General features: G+C 42.8%; 1 protein-coding gene and 1 long non-coding RNA gene across 2 annotated transcripts in view; one reads left to right on the top strand and one right to left on the bottom strand.

The window, feature by feature from the left end:
- The window catches only part of ANGEL1 (angel homolog 1), a 190,239-nt gene that overhangs the window by 78,130 nt on the left and 91,470 nt on the right, over positions 1-20,639 (bottom strand). The window lies entirely within an intron of this gene.
- LOC139797091 (uncharacterized) lies at positions 13,389-18,936 on the top strand. The gene is made up of 2 exons (XR_011726280.1): positions 13,389-13,730; positions 18,431-18,936. It is a non-coding gene; the product is annotated as an uncharacterized lncRNA (long non-coding RNA).

The following is a 20,639-nucleotide window of genomic DNA, read 5'->3' as shown; positions in this document are numbered from 1 at the left end:
TTCCTTTGGTTCTCTAGATTTTTCTTGGAGCTATTCCATCCAAATGTACTGCAGTTAAATTTTATTTAACTTCTGAATTAAAAATGAAAACTCGTTTGCTTGGAATTCTGCTTCTCTTAAGTTAGTTGGCTACAGTCCAGCTCTCAGGGCTTGTGCTTTTAGGGGCTGATCCAAATCCCAGAGAAATCACTGAAAATCACTCAACTGATTTTAATGAGTCAAACCACCACGTGAGGAGTAAACTATCATCTCTCAATGCCTTTTTTTTATTATTTCCTTTTCATGCTTTGAAGCACTAGCAGGTGTATCTCACAGACACTGGATGTAAATCACAGGAAGAAGAAGGGGCTGTGTGAGCACAACTGCTCCCTGTTGCATAACCTAGAAGATGCAGGTTATATCAGGCGATACTAACAGGGTAGGGACTACAGCTCTTTTTCCTCTCCAGTATATCTGCCTCTGGAAGTATCTACAAAGCACCCAAAGATGCCTCTGAGCCCTGCAGAACATTTTCCTTTGGCTCCTTTGTGAGTGGGAAGATAAGAGCTTCCTAACCTCTGGGCATAATTTATGGCAGAAATAAATAGCAGGATGATAGAACAGCTCTAAAGTAAATTACTGAAAATATTCACCTGCCAGTTCTCCACAGAAAGCAGGCAGGTGGGCGAGCCAGAATCAAGTCAGACTAAAAGCCTTAAAGGAATAGAATAGTTTCTTCGAGTCTTAAAGAACAAAAAGTGTTTGCAGCATCTGCAGGCTGTTTCCACTCTAGAGAAAACCAGAAGGTTGGAAAAAATACTAAATAGACAATGGATCAGCCTGTAGACAAATTGTATTCTGGCAAAATAAATAAAAAGATGAATATAATATTCAGTTGCTATCAAGCTAAATGCCTGGTCTACAAGCCAACAAGAAGCATACCTGTCTGCTGAAGCATTGTACCTGACACAGATAGGGAAGGTACGCGGAAGAGAGAGAAAGGGCAGGATAGCTCTCTTTCACATCAGTAGGGCTCCAGAGAATCAGCTTACTGAGTCTTGCCACTTAATGTGCAAATTCAAGGGCCTGGCTACTGTAATGTAGTCTAAATTCAGGGAAGAATGAGGTAACTGAAATGCTGTGTGAGCATATCCGCAAGGGGAATGATGTAATGCTGAAATAGCCTATGTCCTTCTCAAATGGGACCTTCCTTAAAGGTCTCTCTGAGGATAGATGGGAGCTGTGAAAGGGCTTATCTCACCTGCTTCTGCACTAGTGCACTTTCACAGATTTATCAAGGGTCCTAAAGCCAGTGTCTGGTCAAAATTCTGATCACTTACTAAATGCTAAAATTCTGATCACTTTCTAAGAATTCATGTGGAAGCCTTCCTGACAGAGAACCAACTCCTGCCCAAAGCAATAGGGGTAAGTCAAGCTCTGTCAGTAGTAAAGCACAAGATTATGATAACACAAAGAATCCTGTATCCTGAAAAACCCTGCAATCCCATTCTACATGCAAGGTATCAATGCTGCAATTCTACAGTGCCTACCATATGCTTACCTGAGGCCTTGAAACAAGGATCATGAAGCAAATCTGAGAGTGTCCAGCACTGACTCATCCGACTGGCAGTCTATGGGCTGGGATCAGACCTTGACATTTTCCTTTGAACACCATCTTGGCAACAGAAGAGCCAGGCAAAGGTGATTAAGGAAAGCCCTGAAGGCCATTTGTTTGTGCATTGCTTCAGACTCTAGCTACAGACTCAGCAATTGCTTTTGTGTCCGGTTAGGAGGGTGAAGATGGACTGGGAGGTTGCTTCTGACTGTGCCTGCATGTTGTCACAGCATCCACAAGGCATGTGAGAGAAGACAGAACTGACTTCAGGTCCTTTAGCAATGGAAAAACTGCATACTCTGGTAACAACATGACAAACTGTTCCTATGAACACACAGAGAACAAAGACTGCAAAACGAAGATCATCTGCTTTTAGAAGAGTGGCCATTAAACATGAGACTGAGATCCTGGGCTTTCTGACAACCTGCTGTAACTGATATAGATCAGGACAATTCTTGGGAAGGTCACTGCCCCTCCCAGATCCCCTTAAGATCTGGGAAGTGGACAGTTGCTTAATTCCCTTTGCCTCAGTCCTAAGGGTGACCTAGAACACTCAATACACTCAGCTGAAAATCTGTTCCTGTGCCTTAACCAGCAACTACCTAAAAACTGTGTGTCCCACATTACAACCAAAATGTGCACAGAACATGAAATATCTTATTTGACCTTAGAGCACCCTCAACCTGAGAATCTGGACCAATGCCTGTCAGTAATGTAACTTGAATTCCAAGTTTTGGTGCTGCAGAGATGCATGGTTGTATGATTAATGAACGTCATCTAGCCAGGGAGTCCCTTCAGCCAGCAGTGAAAACTCAAGAGAAGTACCAGACAGTCAGCCACAGTCAAGGGAGATGAACAAAAAAGAAATAAATGCTTGTGGTTTAAGAAAACTGACTTTCAGTCTCCTTTTGAGATAGCTCCATTCTAAATTGTTAATCCACATTGATCCACTTGAAGGAAGTTGAAAGGGCTGCCTTGCACCTGTACAGTTCCCCAAGCAGGAGGAACAGTACATGACAGAGGAGCCAGTCTGCACTGCTGCTACCCTGACTCCTGTTCCTGGTGGGAAAGCAAAACTTGGATATTTTTCTTACATTAGCTTAGTTTCTTTTAGATGTAACTGATCGAATACAGAGTTGATATGAAAAAAGAGGAAGGTCGCACGCAGCCAGTAATAACTTCAGCTATGCTGGGACACCTGCTCCACTGCTGATGGAATCCTACACATGCAAGGATTTGCAGAAAGGGAGCCAAGCAAAGTTAGCTTCTACTTCAGTGCACTCCAGCTAGCTCACCTAAAGCAAATGCTGATGATTATTTAGGGTTTTATGGTGCGGATAACCTGATCACTGGTCAAAGATGCTTAAGTGAAGACCTATATTTGAATATAGAAAAGAACTGGTATATATGCCTTTGGGGCACAGCACAGTACAAAGTGCAAATTGTGCTTAGTAAGCAATTAAACTTCCAGTTACTTGTGAATTTGGATCCTTTCTTCTGGGGTTAGCGATTAATGATTTCTCACACTATGTGAGAGGGCAGCTGTTCACATCAGCAAGAATCCAGAGCCAGGAAGGATGTGGCAGACAGAAGACAGCAAAAGCACACCTCAACGTGCTGGGAACCCATAGAAAAGCAGGTGGCAGGTAGCAGAAGTGTGTGAGGAGGGTGCACCCCTAAGTAGTCACGATTGCAGATGCCTCCATCCCTGCAGTATCACATGGGTAGTTTTAAAGCAGAGCCAGTTCCCATAGCAACAGCACCTGCCTGAGTTGCTAGCTGTAGGGATGCAGCTCCAGAGAAAGGTAAAGAGCAAGTCTGACCTCCTGTACTGACCCAACCAGCAGCACAAAGCCCCATCCCAGGCTAGCTGTTCAGCTCCCAGGCCAGTTCTTTCCCTGTAAGCAGGAAGGCCAAGAGCTCTTCACCTGAACCCCCAGCAAAAGCTGGATCAGCTGAAGAGCAGCCCCTGGTTTGACACAATGCCCTAGCAGGTTTTTTAATTCCCAGGAAATTAAGAGATGCTGAGATAAACTTCATGGTGTTGCAGGACAGGTCAAGAGGACAGGGGAACACACAAAAGCATCTTTGGAGGAAGGGATCACAAGGTTCCCCACTTTCTAATATATCACAAGTGCTTTTCCTTCCCTTGCATGAGGCTGCTCACTTGTATTTTACCTACTACTGCTTCTCCACAGTTGATTTGTGTTCTTATGCTCCTTCCAGTGCTCCAGCAAAATCTGCTTTGTAGGCATGATGCCAATGAGAACTGCTGTTTACCAGCTCTAGCAGGGTTCATTTTCCTATTTGCACAGTTCATATTTTCTGGGAGAGAAAGAAGTTGTGGAAGTGGGAGGCTGCCATTAGCAGGACTGAATGTCAGATGCCTGAGGAAGCTGACACTAAAGAAGTGATGGATGCAGTTCCTCACGAACAGGTGACTACATCATAAAAGCTCTTACACTCAGTGCTACCCAGCTGTCAGATTTGGTAGAAAGGCAAGGGACCAAATGGCATCTCTCATGTCATGAGGGCTTTTGCTAGGTCTAGGCTGAAGTGTGCTGCAATGGCTGAGTACACAGTTTCACCAATGCCTGCTTCTGCTCCTTCTCTGTTGTCCTCTTACCAAGGCTCTTACCAAGGCTTTGAATCTCACATCTTTCAGCAGAAAAGAATTCATCTTACATTGAATACAAGGAATAAAAAATACGAGGAAATTGTTAGGCTCTGATAAATAAACATTTTCAGGGACAATTTCATCTTACTGACTGTGGAAATTTGTGACAGATCTGAACACAGGCAAATCAAGTGGACTGCTCATTCTGATATTGTGACAGAAAGCAGCAGCAGCCAGAGAAATTGAAAGATGGACAGTTAATTGGAAATGTTACATTTGCTGTTTATGCAAAAGGCATAAATATTTATATCCTGAAGGCTGACTTTTGAGTTCGGTCCTCAGCAGGAAGAGATTTACATTTTGAATAAAGACTTTTTTTCTTCTTCTCAGTAAATGTGAGCAGTTTATTATTCCTTTAAACAGGAACCTAGCCAAGTCCTCCAGTCCTGTTAGTTACATGCATGCGGGCTTCCTTGGCTTCAAGAGAATTTACAGGTGTGTGCAGACTGCAGCATCCATATCCCTTTTCTGTAGACAGAAAGAGAGGAGTGATTTTGAAACAAATGGGCAGGAACCACGATCTCAAAATGAGAAGGCAGAAAATGCAGAGACAAATCAAAGGCACCTGAGATGCTGAACTGCTTTTCTAAATCTTCTTTCAGTGAGAAAATAATAAATGTTTGCACCTTGAAAGTGTGAAAAGATTTGATAACATTAACTGTTCATACAGAGCAAGGAAATAAATACAACATTTTACTGGATTACGCAGCCCTCACCACAGTGTGATGAGTGAAGAAGCTAACAAAAGTATTTATATATGCAGTGATTCTAGAGAAGCCAGGGAAATCTGCTGAAGCATGGCAATATTACAAGCAATAGAAAATGTGCTACCCTACAAACCATCTTCTGCCCTGTCTGGTCTCTGCACCTCCTGCTTCTCTTTGCCTCTCCTTGCCCCTGTACTTACTGAGCCAGACTTCGTCTCCCTCTCTGTGCTGTCCCCTTCTGCTGTGCCAGCTGTGGTGCCCCCAGCTTGCCCACCCTCATATCCTGTAGTCTGCTGTCCTGCTCCCATCTGTCCTGTCATCTCTGCCTGCATCCATCCTTGTCTTCTGCCTTTAGCTTCACCTGCTCTCCTGCTTACCTTCTCACTGCTTTTCATTTTACCACAGGTACTTGGCTCCAGCATTTGCCCTCATCCGTATCGTTTCCCAGGGTCTCCTGCCTCACCTTCCCCTATTACTCCATCTATTCCTGTCAGCTTCTGCCTCCATCTGCTCTCTTCTCTTCTCCCACTCCCAGGCTCAGGCCTTGTGTTTGCCCTGTTACATTCTCAGGAGACCCCAAATCCACACATCTCTGTGTGGATGCTGGAGCTGTTTGCCTTCCTCTCTTCTATAGCATCCTTCACTGCTTATTTTAATAATTCTCTCTGATTAATATTAAAGCTAAAAAAAAAAGAGTTACAATTAAACAGTAGCAAAACACCCCCATGAGATGTAGGATGGTTTATATTCCTTGCTTTACTACCTATCAAACAGACTGGCCCATCCCAGAAAGCCTGAGTGCAGGTCAAAGTGCTGCCAGGCATCCAGTCTTTGCTTAAGATTCCCAAGCCGAAGCCTTGGACATCTCAAACAGGGCATCTTGACCCCTATTTAATGATAAAAACTATGCCTCTTGTAGAGACTGAAAAAAAACCCCAAAATACAATCTCATTAGTTGAAAGCCCTTGTATGGAGAATGGTTGGCTTTACAGAAGGAGAGCCTGCAGCAAATGAGAGGGATACCTGACTCGAGTACTGATTTGTGCCCCCATGGCGCGGAGTTGTCAGTGCCAGAGCATTCACATTCCCTCAGGGTCAGCAAACCAGGACAGAGGTACAGTGAGAGTTTTACTTTCACCTCCTTTCTAGCAATCGCTGGATCACTTCCAGCAACTTCTTCCTTGTCTCTCAAAATTGTTATAAAGGAACACACTGAGATCACAAGAGAGTGTTTGCATTCTCCTCTGGTTTGCCCCTTGTTCCTGAGGCCCTAGAATTTCAAAGCAATATTTTATTTTAGTTTAATGGAATTTTTGTGTGTGTTTTAAAATGGTTTGTCCCCTGGGACTATTTTTCCTGGCTCCCATCGTTTCTGTTTCCATGGCAACTACATCTGGCTCAGATGTGCTGTTGCCATGGCAACTGTCTGGTTCTCCTTTAAAATGATGCAGTGAAACAGAATATTTGCATCCCTAATGCAATATGGAACAAATCTCTTTCACCACTCATGGGGAAGATGTAAGACAACTGTATAAAATCAGCACAAAATCCAATCTGAATCCTCTCAGAGAGGGTTTTAGACAGCTGATTATATGAGAGAATTGCAAAGAAATTGGGTTTTTTCCACTTACAGACATGGTACCAGAGGTATGTTTCTTTTTTGCAACATTGAGAAAAATTGTGACAGTGGTATAATTTATTGTGTGGTATATTTAAGGGCTTTATTATTGACTTCAACTTTGTTGTGTCATCTACATGTTCCTGACTTAGTTTTGCTTTGTCTTTTTGATTGTTTGCTTGTTTTTTTTAATCTTGTTGCTAGTGCTGAGACAAATCAGGAAGACATAGAGAGGCCTCTCCACAAGGCTCTGCTGGATCTGTCCTCTTCACTTGTCTTCTGTAGCTTCCCCAAGGATTATGATGTTCATAACAGGTAACAAAAAACAACCACACAATGGAGCATTGTGGAGAAAATGAGTAAATTTCCTTGGGGAAGCAAGGAGTTGGCACCTCTCTTTTGTATCCCCAGCAGCTGTCTCTGGTCTGTTGTGGGGTTTGTTATGCTGCTGGGCTGAACAAGATCTCCTGAAGGGGTGCAGTTGAATCTGATGTTTTGCTTTGCAGATGGACACTATTCATGCTGCCTCACTTGCAACAGTCACAGTCAGAAAGACTGAATTCCTGAACTAGTGCATGGCTTTGAGGTGAGGTACCCTTGGTATGTTTGCCACCAGCAAAGACCACTTAAAACCAGTGCTGTCAGTAGAAAGGAGTATGAAGCAGCAGGAATGAAGAGCAAAAATCACTGCAGGCTCCAGGTAGCTGCTGCTAATTATTTACCTGCACCATACAGGCCTGGCCTCTCTTAAGGGACAGGGCATACAGAGTACACCTTATTTTTTCACTATTTTGCCCTATAATGCTCCATCCAGTTCTACCTGTTATATCCAGAACTTACTAGCCAACAAAACATAGCAGACAGTCATGAATAGATCTATTCTACAGCATAGTATCAGAGGAAGATCATTATCCTTACTAAGTAAACAAGGCGCACAAAAGCCAGGAAACTTGTCTAAATGCAAGTGGTCTACATGAACACAAGGACTGGAACCCAGGGGGCCTTCTGCTTAGCCATCACATCACTTCACTGAGATTATTGTGCTTTAGCACTTTGTTTTCTGTCCAGAGCTTTTAAGCAGTAACACACCTCTGACATTCCAAACACAGTAAAAGCCTCAACATATAAATAACAGATCAAAATAAGTTCTTGGATGAGATGCCAAGTTCTGTGTGGCTTTCCATCCTTATTTTGGGGATATTCAACAAAACACCTTTCACTTCAAGACTGATGGAAGCAATATGCTTTGCCATCATTTATGTTAGAAGGAGGACCATAATACAGTGCTTGCTCAATTACAGAAGATGGAATCAATACATCTCACCTCCATTTATGTGGTTAAGATCTAAGTCAGCATGGCCCACCCTTTATTTATGGGGGTGGCCTCTATACAGCTCACTTTCATTTAATGGGGAGGCACTAATACGTCTTCCTTTCACTTACGGGGGGTGGGAAGAAGAGAATCAATATAGCCACCATCATTTATTGGGAGGGATCTATAGATCTCACCTTGATTTACTGGGGAGATCAATATCTCAACCTTTATTAAAATGGGTGGTATATTGGATTAAATAAAGTTCATCTGCTTTTAGAGCAAATTGACAGAATATGGCTCTCCATGTAAGTGGAGATAATTCAGCATGGCCTTCATATACAGAAGGCCTGAACACCGTACGGTTCACCAGCTAACAGAGATACATCCAGTTCAGCTCAGCACTAGGTCTGGAAAGATAGAGACATGTTCAATGCATAGACATTGTGGACTCCACATGGTAGACTTTCCAGACTCACAAGTCTGTCTGTGCTTTCCCATTTATGAGAGGGACAGATTAAATTTAACTATAAGCACGTGGATGCCCCTGGATTCAATGTAATACATCTTCTTTTACAGGAGAGTCTCAAGACAGTTCTTAATTTAAGCAGAGGTAAATTTGGTGGTGCTGTCTCTCATTCACAAAAGCTGGATTCACTGTTCCTCATCATGCTCTGTAGGGAGCTAATATGAACTGTAAATTAATTGTAGGAGCAGAGAAACAGGTGTGATGTATTAGAGGACCACAACATCATGGCAGCCTATCTCAGTGTCTGAGAAGAAAGTGCTTCTTTACAGCTCCTCAGAGCACAGTGAAGCAGGGTTAGTGGGCATATTGATACAAAGAAAGTGGGAGATGGCATGAGATCCTAAGCAACTTCTACACAAGTTCTTCTACTGGTAAGATTTTTCTTTGCAGCATCACACAGTCTGCAGAAATAGCTGATCTCACTGCATTTTAAAGCTGCTAATTCAGGCCTAAAGCTTGTTGGCTTTGTCTCAAAAAGACACTAATTACCATCTTTCATATCATCCTCCCCTAAAAGAGCTCAAAGCCCAGCTGGAAAGGGTGTGACCTGTCCTCTCATCACCTATGAAACATAACCTCCCCCAGGACTGTGGACACCACAGCAAGGAGCCTTTCATATTTAGGCTACTGATTTGATGGGAGCTCAGATTATCAGTGACCAGAAGTAAATGCTGGGTGATGTAGCCAGCGAGATTGCATGTTATGAGTTAGAGGGAATCATACAGTTCCTGAAGGAGTTATGTCAGAATAACTTAAGAAAAAATATGAACATAGGTGCCCACCTTCATGAGTTTCTCAGCAGGAAGCCTATGGACTGAAAGGACCCCAGAGGTTGAACTGTCCTGTCACTTTTCATTATGTGCAATAGTTACTCAGCATACAAGCACCTGCAGCTCCCATTTCAAGATAATAAAAAAGAAAATAGAGGGCACTTTAATATCACCATAGAAATACATAGAAAATACAGGAGAACATTGAAACATGACAGTCCTTGCTGGCCTCTCCCTCTTCCCAAGCACCAAGGAGAAACAAGCAAGCGTGAGGTGAGGAAGCAAAAGCAGACTGGTTTTGGCTCAGGCCTGCTGCTTCTTTTGGCTAATGAAAGGCTGCAGCAGACTTCTAGGAGCCAGAAGGTGGAATGTGCCTTTTCCACCCCTGAAGTAGAAGGTATGTTTATTTTCATCACTGCATTGCATCAGCATTACTCCTTCTCCTTGTCGTCTGCTTTTAGTGCTGTACTTAAAACTGTGTGTGCCTCTATGTGCCACAGGGCTTGTCACAGTCTGCCCTTTGATGTGATACTGGGCTATCTAGGTAGATGTCCCAAATGAGAGAATGCCTGTTTGCACAGGAAGATTATTTCTATTGCTAACAGTATAATTCCACAGAGTTTCCTTCTCTTTCAAGGCTTTCATGTCTCCTACACTCTTGTCCTCAAAGACTCTACCTTTTCCTTCCTTGTTTCTTTTCTACCCAAAATTTAATACCAGTATTTCTGAATCTGCCTTGGTTTATGCCCTCGTGCCCTGGCCTTCCCCCATACCTTTCTTCGATTTGTCCCTAAAGTTTTCCTTAAGATGTCATTCCTTAGACCTCCAGGTAAACTTCTCTATATTGTCAAAAAATATGAACAGACTCCAGTCACCTATATAACCCTATGTAATTTTGTATTATATGTTGTAGTGGTCTAATATAGCAGTAAATTAGAGAAAAAGTCATTCAGTAGGTCAGCCTTTTTTCTTAAAGCTTTCTGGGAAATCTTCAGCAACTATGGCTGACTGTATGAGTTCTGCTGCTACTGAATTCTTGAGGAACACAATACAACCAGAGTCTCCCATCACTGCTCAGATGAACTCATAGACTATGATTTGGAAAAGGACCAGACATGTGGAGGGGATACAACAGGCTACCTCGGAAATTATTGCAAATTCCATCCAGAAGTGGTATAAAGCAAGGGGAGGAATAAGAATACCCTCCTCAGGGCAGAAGTGTGCCTTAATTACAGAATTCAAGAGACCACACGGTATGATGATGGGCTTCTTAGAATAATCAGAATTAATATCCAGCTCTTACATGCTGCTTTTTGTTAGAAAATTTCAAAGTGCTTCACCAGTGGCACAAAAATGATGATGCTTGGCCAAAACCAGCCAGTGGCAGGACCACAAATGGAATCCAGCTGTCCCGAGCATCCTGGGAGAGTGTGCTAGTTCCTAGCCATAATTTCTCCCATAAAAGGAATAAGAAATGAGTTCAGCTTCTTGTGCACACAACTGCAAATAAGCAGAAAGGCAGGTAGGATTCTTTCACAGGTCACTTTCATTAAAAAATCTGTTTTATGTAGTTCTACAAACCCTTCTCCCAGGCATGTGTAGTAAAGGCTGAATGGCAGAGCTGCTCAGGGTATGTTCTCCCACTGGCTTTCTGCCTTAGTCTACCATAGCAGGCTCTGCAGCTTGGGCACAGCTTAGAGCAAGCCTAACCCATGCAGAAGTCATTCCACTCACTTCTAACTTAAAGCAACACCAACTCCTCTTCTTTGTCTTGGTGTGAGCAGATGAGTGACTTTGGCACAGTGATTGAGAGGCATTATTTTGTGATCCACAATGTATTTTAACACCTTTTCAACATGAGATGACCATGCAGGCTTTTTCACTCTTTCTGTATCTATTTGATTGTGCTTTCAGAAGCTGTAAGCAGGGACACAATAACAGTCTTCTGTCTGCACGCAGCCTTGCTCTGCATTATTCATACATTTCCTTCCTGCTTCACACACTTATGTCAGTTCTCATTCAGGCAAAATTCATGTTAAATGATTCACACTCTCTTTCTCTATATGTGTCGTTTTATTTTATTTTGTCTTTGAAATGGGAATGAGGTGGAAAAAAAGTAAAAAAGAACCTGTGATTAGACTTCTTTTTCCCTTTTTCCTTCTTCACTTCTCAGTAGCATCTATATCTGGTCTCTTGATTTCAGTGTGTCTGATGCAGAAGAAAATGGAGCAGAGGAGCCATCATTGTTAAAAAGCCTTACCAGTATTGTCCTGTTCTGCATTGATTAATCCAGTTTCTGAGACTGAAGAAAGAAAGCCCCCATCTGTGTATTTTCTTTGCCCCTGTCAGAGATCTGTACTATCTTCTTTTCCTCCTTTCCTTGCCCTGCCCTTAGGATGTCTTCCCTGAGAAGCTTCCACACTTAGGAGTATCTGAAGGATACTACTGGCAAGTGCTCCAGGGCTTTTCACTTGCTGGGTGCTGTGCAGTTCTGTCTTGCTGCTTTCATTATTTGATATTCATATGGGATTAATAGAAGGGCCAGCAAGAAGGCAGGACTTGTGGCATTCTGTACAGGCATAAATCCCAGCTTTGTGGTGAGTCTTTTTCAATTTGCATATGATGCAGCCAAATACTTTAACCCACAGTTGCCTGACTGTAACTCTTCAACATTACCTCAACAGATGACTGAGGTGCTGACAATAAGTTGAATGAAGCAACCAAGGAGAATGGCAGGGCTGGCATGAGTCTCTTTGACTGCTGGGGCCTGTCTTCACTGACACACTTGTTTGCTGTTAAAGCCCAGGATGACTTTAGATTACCATACATGCCAGTGTCCAACACTGCATTTTTAATTTCTTCACGTGGCTAAAAGGTTGCAAGCATTCCTCTTGCAGCAGAAATCACTACTGTACTGTCACCTATGAATTATGTCATGCTCAACTTGCTCTAAAGCACTGCATCAGGAGATTCACTCTAAATGAGCTAAGAAACTGAAACTACTGCAGAATGCAGATGACTGCCAGCTAAATAGATTTTCTCACTGGGAACTACCAGTGCTTGCCAAACTGCAGTGGGTGGCCATTGCTTTTCTTGGGGAATGTGAAATGTTTGTTTGGCTGATAGAATCCTGAGTGAGACCTGTGTAACTGAGAGATGCCAACCTCCCACCAAGATCCTGCAGCACCATCATCAGCAGAGGCACTTGTGCCTGTAGAGTCAAGGGGGCTGAGTCCTCCTGGTCAGACAACACCCAAAAAGAGTCTTAGTTTAGGGTTTTTTTCTCATTCTGGTCCTGAAATATATTTGTATTTTTAGTTTCATCTGTTTTATTTTAGGCTATGCTACTAAAGCCAGATACTTTCTGGCCTTATGGAACTGGTCCTGCTGGAACCAACCAGTTTAGTCTGATTATTCTCTTTACCTTTTCTCTGAAATTGGCCCACACCAGAATGGGGAAGTTGGAGACACCACTGAAGACTGCAGTACAAATATGCCTTTGGCAATATAGATAGCAGTTCTCAATTACAGAATTTAGTTTTGTGGAGACTTTGTAACATTGCTGAGAAATTATCCTTTCTAAGGATTTTCATTATATGTACTTGTTATCTAGAAATGGAGCAGGTGTGACTTGCATTTAGAAAATCAGGGAATAAAGCAAGCAAAAAAACTGACTTCAGTATTTTTTCTGATAGATAGTAAATGATCTTTCATCTTGCTCATATTCTTCATGGTTAAAGCCTTTTGAAATAATGTGATAATTTCCTTGTGGTCTTTACCGTTTAGACACCTGTAAGCACATCACAGTACTTTTCAAGCAGCATCAGCCAAAGGAAGCTTTCCGGTGCCGAGGAGACTGTCTAACTGTGAAACTGTGAAGCAAGAGGAATGTGAATTGTTCTATCCCATCAAGAGGAGCGGGAATTGGCTTATTCCCTCTCAACCCTGTCCCATTTTGTGCAACTCCATTTTCAGAGCAATGATTTTTTTATCCTGACAGCTTGGTAGGCTCACTTGGGCCTAGGCTTGTGCTTGCTGGACCATGTCAGGTAGTCTTAATCTCCGTTGCTTGTGAAGCACCTTTTGGAGTGGCTTCTTGGCCCAGTTCAGGTGTGGGATCATCTTTTATTGGGTTAGGACCAGCTTCATGCTGGCCTCCAGCAACAAGAGGAATAGTTGCCTGTCCCTGCCTGTCTCTGCAATCTCTACACCTGGCTGCTTCTGCAGGGTGAAAGGAGAATGGTGACATTTGTGGTGCTCTTTCTTTCCTCCACCCCTCCCCGTCCCTTTTTGCATTCAGAAGCCCTCCAGGGACCTAAATCCATCCTTCACATCCTTCACACTAAGCAGTGATGCTGGGGAAAAGCGGGGACTGCAGCCTGAATGCCAGGGGGACTGCACTGCTCATCAAAGCAACTGTATCCAGGCAACACACTTCCCCTGCCTGAAACAATAACACACAGCTGAGACTGTGAAAAACTAAAAAGAAGCTACTGTAAGGAGTGGGCTACAAGGAGGAGGAGGTAGGGGTATGGTGCAGGGGGGAGCCATGTTATTTTGAGCCTGTTATTTCTGTCCTGGCATCAGCCTGACACTGGGCCCAGCTACTGTAGCCAATGGAGTCTCCCAACTGCTCCTTTCCATGTCCTCACTGAAAGAAGGGAAAGGGAGTGGCTCGATCATCCTCCTACAGGACCGGGATGGGGCAAGGCTCGCCCTGCCGCTCCACAGCTCCCAAGGGAGGAGGAGAATGCGCCGTAACCCTTTGGAAAGCTCAAATCCTGCACATGTTAAGAGCCAAAACCATAACTGGATGGGACAGGCAGGCAGGGATGCCATGAACCCTCGGAGCACAACATGCTCAGGTCCTCGGCAGCCCAGCACATCAGGAGTTAGTACCTTACTTACTGTCTGGGTGATAGCTGAATCACTTTCTACTATACCCTAATTTCTACTGTACTCTAAAATTTAGCACCCTCCTGTTGGCCAGCTGCTCAGCCTTCACTGGCATCTCCCATGGTGGCAAGGTAAAGAGGTGTGTCCTCTAAGTGGAACTGTCTACATACCTTCTCCTGATGCCTGCAGGTAGTGGACCTGGCTTTGAAGTGTAGGGATTCCCCAAGGGAAGAGGAAGCCCATGGCCCTTAATCTGGCCTGCAATCTGAGGGAAGTAAAATTGCTCTCCCTTCCCATTTCCTCTTTTTCTTAGTCATGCTCCAACAGCACACACCCTCCCTCACCTGCTTTAGTCCCCTTTGTGTACTACGATTCTCCTTATCCTATCTTCCCATCTCTTCCTGTTCTTCCTTCACCCTCTCCTCTTTCCTCCTCTGCCTCCCTCATATGCTCTTTCAGCCCAGAGCCCCATTGCCCTGTCTGCATGGGCTGGCAAGCCTGCTTCACCAGCAAGGCTAAGCTAGGAGGGGCTGCTACCCAAGGCCCAGGCATTTCCTGACCTTTCAAGTGCCTCTCTGAAAGGACAACCTCAGTTGCCTGCCCTTTGACTTTCTTCAGCGCTTTCTAACCTGTGACTGAGTAGCTCACAAAAGTGCCATTGCCAAGAAGAGAGAAATAAGCTGGGGGGGGGGGGAAGGGCTTAGAAAGAGCATTAAGGTGCTAAAAATATCCATGGGTCAACTCTGGATGAGCCTGAGGCACTTCCCCCACCCCCCAGCCCCTCTGATGCTTCAGTCAAAGAGAGGACAAGCAGCCATGAAGAATTCTGTCTTCAACAGCAGCTCCTCTCCCTTCCCTTAGGGTATTCCTGCTGCCAGGATGGGGATTGCCACACTGCTATAGAAAAAGAAAACAAAACAAATGAAAAAGAATCTGCCCCAGAATAACCCCTCTGCCTCTTGGCACTACATCAGCAACAGAAAGTTCTGTGAATCAGAAATGTTAGGCAAGAAAAGACTTCTTAGTTCCTATACTCTCCATCCAGGAGGGTGGGATAAGGAAAGGTTAGTGTCAGATTATCCCCTCCAGTTTAGTTCAGTCAAGTATATTCAGATAAATTCTGCTTAGACCCAAAAGACAGAGACACAACTGTCAACAGCCTCTGCTTTGAACGCAGTAGCTGTCACCCCTTCAGGGATCCATCCTGATCTGATTCAGAATAGCATATAAAGATCAGAAGATGAAAATTACAAAGTGCTATGAGATAACATCTGGTGTTAGGTAAGATTTAACTAAGCAAATGAAAAGAAAGATAGATTCCATGTATTTTGATTGTCCTAACCTATGACTTGCCTGTGTAACAGTTTCATCAGTTTGCATGAGCATTAAGGAGTAAGAAACACAAAGCAAAGGTGCTTCTAACCTGGCTGGGGAAATGACAGTAGTACTGTTAATTTAAAGATGTTACAATAGTATTTTAAAAACATACATTTGTGTAAAGACTGCAGAGGACAGTGTTCAAAAATAAAAGAGGTGAGAAATGCATGTGCAGCTGTACTGTTTTCCTTTCCCTTCGATCCCTGCCTACTCAGTATACCAGGCATCCTGAAGCGTTCAGCAAACAAGAACATCATCAGCCTTCCTTCCAACCCAGTGAACTGAAGCAAACTCAGATTTCAATGTCTACTTTTCCTCTCCAGTATTCTTACTGCCTGAGTTTATGGACAAGGAACTTAGTACCATTAGAAGGCATGATGTTTTTTCAAGTGCATGTACTACTAAATACAGCAATGCACACCTTGCCAGAGATTTCACATCTGTAAACTGACAGAGGAGAAATGTCAGCATACCAATATAATGAATTTTGATCCAGATTCTACAGGACAGTGCTTCTATGACTGCACTTTTCCCAGCTTCATGAGTGTTTCTGTGACCCTTCTGCTGTCATTCACCTACTTACCCATCCCTCTTGCTATCTTCTAAACTGTCCTCTTGCCTGTCCCTGCCGTCCAACTGCTGCACCTCTCATGTTCTGAAAACTTACCAAGAGAGCTTAAGGCAGGAACTAAAGAATACTACTAACCAGGTGGGGAGGCTGAACACTCTGTATGGTGCTACATGCTGGGATTCATTTTAAGGTTTGGGGAGCTTTATTTCTGTACCATGTTATGAAACAAAAATAGATCAGCAGCTCTGCAGTGAGGAGGGAAAGTGGGTGAGATCCTTGCAATTTTTGTGAGTTCCCCTCCCCTTTACAGTAAAATGAGAAAGAATAAAATTTGCTACAGAATTGGCTACTTCTCATGTGTCATCAGCTTGCTGAGCACTGTAGAGTCACAGAGGAAAACAATCTCTGCACATGAAGTTCAGACAAGCTGAGACTTCCCTGCTCTGGAGGTGAGGACATTTCACTGTGTTCCCTGAATTCTTCCATAATGGTTCTGCTGAAACCTGTGCATATCCACTGATGTAAAGGTGAGGGAAATTGGACATGCAGGAATTTATGGACAGACAGCCCCAACTCATACACTTCTTCAGACAGGGCTAGGTCATACAAGGCATGGAAAAGAGACAAAATGGCCCAATAACCCCAGTTAGGGAGATGACAGACTGCTAAAATGAACAGCCCTCAAGAGGACCCAAGACAAGGATGTGCAGTTACTCTTCAGAAAGCCTTGGGAACAGCTCAGCTAACAATCATCAGGAATGCTCTCCTGCTGGGAATAAGGGGACTAATGGAATGATTTTCTAATCCTACCTGCCAGTCCTGTGACCAACCTAACCAAACTGAAGCACCAGTATGAAAGGTAGTGTGCAGGATGCTTTTATGAGATGCTTCCTGAATTTATTTTACATTTTAAAGAGAATCTTCAAACTTTAAGAAAGTACTGTTTGACATGGCTGAGGAAGTGCAGAGATGAAGCCAAGACTGTGAGGAAAACCATACTCAGCAGCAACTTTATTTTCAGTTCCCAGCACCTGAGACTGGAATCCTTCAATTTGTCTCTTAATTCCAGAGCACAAACCAGACCAGCCTTTCCCCACAGCAAACTCCATTAAGATATCAGCCTTGCCTTTTTTCAGAAAGACAACCTGAACTGGATCAATGGCCAGTCTGGTGTCCAGCAGAGAAATGTGAATCATTCCCTTTGTCACAAACACAAAAGCCACGATAGGACATGTTGCCCCTGATGGCAGGAGACAGGAGAGGAATACCTAGCAGGTCATCCTAGAAGAGCTTTTCTTCTAGTCCTGTGTTCCTTGCCTAGAGAAATTGAGAAAAGAACAATGTTTTCAATTGAGAGAGAAAATCAAGAGACTTGAATTTGTCAGTGGCTTTCTACTGACTGTGTGGGGTTTAATGTATCCTTTCTATTACTTTACCTGTAAAACACAGACAGTAAAATGCACTAAACACAAGAAAACTGTAGAATTCAATGAATGGATAATTGTGTGTTTCAGGAACAAAGTACACATTTCTAATTAACTGAAAGGATCATTCTTTATTACCACCAGCCTTTGAAAAGCACCTCCATTTCTTGAAAAGGAGGATGTAACACACAGTTAGCAGTACACATTATTAAATTATTAATTTGTTCTACTATTCTATATGCCAGCATATTTATAATGTGCCAGTTGCTTTGGTTTCTAGGTGAGGAATGCACATTATTGAACTCAAATTAACTAAATCAAATAGTTTACATGACATAATTAGAAATGCTACAGATTATTTCCAAAATGACACTGTTAACAAAACAACATATGGCTTGCCTTGTTCACAAGCTTTTCAATGTTGCAGTTGGTGATATAGTTTGCTTTGGGATCCCCAAGACAAAAGATGTTATATAAATATCAATGCAAAACTATTTCATCAGTTTCGCCAACAAAACCCCAAGGCTTGCTGCATATTTAGCATAGTTGTTTATTTATTACTTTTACTATTTTAATTATCACTGTTTTTTACATTCAAGTAATACAACATTAATTATGATTACAGATTTTCCAATCTATTTCCTTTAAGATGGGAACTGAATCCAAATTACTGACTCCAGTTAGAGTACTTAATTTATGCCTTCTCTCACCTTCCTCACCAGTTTCAGCTGGATAGAATCTGATTCCTGCCTTCTTTAAAAGATGATGAAAGTGCTGCTATGTGCAATTCATGTTCAGCCCTAAGAATGATTGGATTTCAGCAATGGGATAAGCAATTTCTACACTTCACTTATAAATACTTGGCATATTTCAAAATAAAATGTTTATCTAATGAGTTACTTTTAAAATATTTCCACTTACTGATTCTTATCCCTTCTTTTTCCATTCCTTTCAGGTCCAGATTGCCTGATCTAATTGAGAGAGAGGGTTATGGAACCCAAAAGTGGCTTTAAGCTACTTAACACTTCAGTAATTCTGGAGCTAGTGTAGTGTCAGTTTAGCTCCTGGGCACTGTGTCAGTGGCATCACCCACCTGGGACAGAGCAAAGCAGGGAGATGGGACCTGCAGATCTGAGAATCCATGGGCCAGAGGAAAATAAATCATCCACCAAACTAAAACTGGGAAGCACAATTGTGGCATAAAAGAGCAGCAGTTATAAGAACTGAAGATTTCTAAAGGCAGTTTTTAACCTCTGGTTTGAGGATCAGCTATTTCCACAGCCATGTCTACCAAACTGGACTGAACCACCTTCAAAACAGAAAAAGCCTCAGGGAGGAGATGAAAAGTTTAATTAATTAATGCTTGTAAAATGCTTTGAGACCCTCAGATGGAACACACTAGAGAAGTAAAAAGACTTAATTATTTTTACCATTGATATTACAGAGGGGGTTAACTTCTTACTGAGATACTATGTTCCTTTTATTCTTTTTGAGTTGGAGCTACTCTGCATATGGCATCTGAGACCAGAGAACAGCTGGAGAGAAATGGTGAAATTATAATCTAAAGGATTTGGTTTGTAATAACATATTTTCAGGGATATTTGCTCAATGCAGTTTGACAACATTATGTCAGACCTGCTGTTAAACAGCAATCAGGCTATGGCACAAGAACACCTTACACCAGCCACTGAACTGTGCCTTTGTCTCCTGTCACAGCAGTTCTTTTCCCTTTATTTCCCTTTACATTATTCTGCAACAGGAAGTGTAGCTATCAGCTAAATGTCAGCAAAATATTCATACTGACATTATCAGAGATAGCCCCCTGAATAAGCACAAGGAGATATTGGCTAGCTTAGAAGAGCAGGAAAACGGACTCCAGATCCTTTCACCTCCATGTCACCAGGTCCAACCCAATCTAAATTGATAGTTGCAAAAATGCCATTTGACAGCTTTTTGGCACTCTGGACAAAATTAACTCGGCAAGGGAAGGATGGAAGAATCTCAGGCCAAGTCCCACTGGGACAAGTATGCACACTACAAATGGCACCACCTTGCCAACTCAGAAAAGAGGCTATTGCATTCCTTAGGCCAGTTATTTCCAGGATAGCAGAAGGAATAATATCAGGGCCATGTTAGAGAAACTTGCCCTGTCCTGCATGTACCTTTTAGGCTTCAACATTAACTGAGTGCCTTCCATCATAAAAATACCCACTTTAAAGAGTAGAGGAGAGACAGCGTGTATCAGGCAGACAGGGAGAGTGTTATTTGAAGGCAGTTTCCTGAAAATAGCTGCTTTTAGGAGTGTGCCTCAGGAAAGAAATGGGAATTACTGCTAGTAACAATCTGTTGTAACTCAGTTCTGCTCCCAGCACTATATCCATCCCTAGTTTGTTTGCTGCACAAAGCATATCTCATTTGGAATTAAATACAGCTAGACAGAGGAAACCGACTCGCAGACTTATGGTACCTCAGATACCCTTGTGTTCTCCCTATGACACCTGGGCACTACCTTGTTCTTGATGTATTTTTCCTTAAGATACCCTGATGAGGTGCACCTTCAGGTGCTCTTTCAAATGCTGCAGTCAGCATGGATCTTGCTGCAGTTGGTCATGTGCTTTGTGGGAGCTAGTCTAGGATTTTTAAGCAACTGTGTTTGTCATGGTTGTGCATGAACCATGTGGTTCTGGTACTCTGAAGTAGGAGAGAAAAAGCAGAACAGCTGAAATTTTGTTCCCTCATAGTCTCATGGCTGTGTTAGCTTGTGGCTGTGTCAACATAGTGAGAAGGCCCATGTGAAGTATAGAATCACAAATAACAATTATCATAGGAATATGTCACTTCTGCTTCTGATGGCAATGCAGAACAAGCTCAGAACACTGAGAAGCAGTATTGCTGGTACTGCTAAGAGACTGGGATACTTCACTCCCAAAGAATTGGCTCTGATAGCTAGATCTAAGGCACAGTGTTGAGAAAAAGTAAGCACATTTCCCATGAAGCAAGAATTCAAACAGTGGCATGTCCTGCAAGCACGTGGTCTTGCCCATTTCTCCTCACATTCCATCCTGCCATTGGAACACTGAGATCTGCTACTGAAAGAGAACAGAGCTAAGTGCTGCAAAATGATGGAATTAAAACCAGGGGTCTGAATTTTCAGTGAAGGTGCT

The sequence above is a fragment of the Heliangelus exortis genome, chromosome 5, assembly GCF_036169615.1.
Source record: "Heliangelus exortis chromosome 5, bHelExo1.hap1, whole genome shotgun sequence".
Lineage (NCBI taxonomy): Eukaryota > Metazoa > Chordata > Aves > Apodiformes > Trochilidae > Heliangelus > Heliangelus exortis.
Note: the sequence above shows the minus strand (reverse complement) of the source record. Positions and strands in the feature narration are given on the sequence as shown.